The sequence below is a fragment of the Neophocaena asiaeorientalis genome, unplaced genomic scaffold (genome assembly GCF_003031525.2).
Source record: "Neophocaena asiaeorientalis asiaeorientalis breed wild unplaced genomic scaffold, Neophocaena_asiaeorientalis_V1.1 scaffold572, whole genome shotgun sequence".
NCBI classification, from domain to species: Eukaryota; Metazoa; Chordata; class Mammalia; order Artiodactyla; family Phocoenidae; genus Neophocaena; species Neophocaena asiaeorientalis.
Genome location: NW_020171764.1, coordinates 108,458 through 110,049, shown reverse-complemented (window position 1 = coordinate 110,049; position 1,592 = coordinate 108,458). Strand labels below are relative to the sequence as shown.

Here is a 1,592-nt window from a genome sequence, read left to right as displayed (position 1 = left end):
CTTCCTTTTTCATGAAAGGTGGCACAAGTTTGCAGCTGAGTAGTTTTATCAGCCTGCTTCCTGCCAATAGAATTTTGGGGCGTCCAAAATTTCTTTAATTTTGTACTCTCTGTCTCAGTCCAAGCTAACAGTGTTTCTGCTGAAATAACTTTCTCAAAAACTTTAGGAGTCTTCAGTGGATTTAATTGAGGTTCACTCCATTAGAAAAAAATACATACACACAGATCTGTTCAAGATAAGCTCTTCTCTACCTTGGACTCCTGAGATGGCTAGGTACATAGCTCTTAAGTTTCCTAGAGGCCCTATTGTTTGAAAGGTTCCGGGAGGCATACCCTTAATCTCTTGAAAGGGCCCATTGTATGAGTGAATACCACTCTGATCCTTTGATCTTTCTGAGGTTTTAACAAAAGGTTGTACAGCCACTCTCTCAGCCTTTTCTCAATGCCATGCTTTCTTAAGAGTGCTTGGAAGCCATTTCCTTCTTTCTTTCTTTCTTTCTTTTTTTTTTTTTCGCCACACCGCGAGGCTTGTGGATCTTCCCCAACCAGGGACTGAACCTGGGGCCACAGCAGTGAAAGTGCTGAGTCCTAACCACTGGACCACTAGGGAAGTCTGCCATTTCTTAATTTTTGCATCTTCTGCCATCTGGAGCGGCTGAGAATCAATCATGTACTGGTTTCTTCTAGTTTTAACAGTTTTTTTCTTAATTTATTTCTCCCCTCACATTTTACTATGGGTAGCAAGAAAATACCAGGCCACACCTTCAACACTTTGCTTGGAAGTCTTGTTGAGTAAATATGCAAATTTATCACTTTCGTGTTCTACTTTCCACATTAACTTCAGGCAACAATTTCAATAAGCTTTTTTTCCACTACTTAACAGGGATTCCCCCATAACCCTGTGCCTGCCACACGGTAAATGCTTAATAAATTTTACTGTTGCTATTATTACCTATACAAGAGGAAAAACAACACTTGTCTTCCAAGATTGTTGTGAGAATTTCGTAAGATTATTTGTTAAACTGCCTGGTCTTTAGTAGTTATGTAGACCCCTTCCCTTTACTTCTGTTATGGACTATTTGTGTCCCTCTAAAATTCATATGCTGAAGCCCTAGACCCCCCAGGGTCTATGGCTGTAATTGGAATAAGGAAGTAATGAGTTAAATAAGGTTGTAAGGTTGGGGCCCGGACCCAACCCAATAGGATTAGTGTCCCTTTAAGAAGAGACACCAGAGAGCTCACCCTCTCTTGCTCCCTCTGTGTGTACTTACTGAGGAAAGGCCATCCATGTGAGGACACAATGAGAAGGTGGTTGTCTACAAACCAGGAAGGGAGCTTTCATCAGAAACTGACCATGTTGGCACCCTGATCTCATACTTCAGCCTCTAGAGCAATGAGAAAATAAATTTCTCTTGTTTAGGCCACCCATTCTATGGTATTTTTTGTTACGGCTGCCTGAGCTGACTAATACACCCTCCTTGGGTAAAGTTCTTAGAATCTAGCGATCAGAACCCACCTCCCTCAGTTCCCAACTGCTCAACAGAGGACACTGGGACATGTGAAAAGCAACAGTCTGCTTTTTAAAACTATAAT

General features: G+C 41.5%; 1 non-coding gene across 1 annotated transcript; it reads right to left on the bottom strand.

The window, feature by feature from the left end:
- Positions 1 to 536: 536 nt before the first annotated feature.
- Positions 537 to 609, bottom strand: TRNAE-UUC (transfer RNA glutamic acid (anticodon UUC)). Its single transcript has one exon. It is a non-coding gene; the product is annotated as a tRNA-Glu (tRNA).
- Between the last annotated feature and the right edge of the window lie 983 nt (positions 610 to 1,592).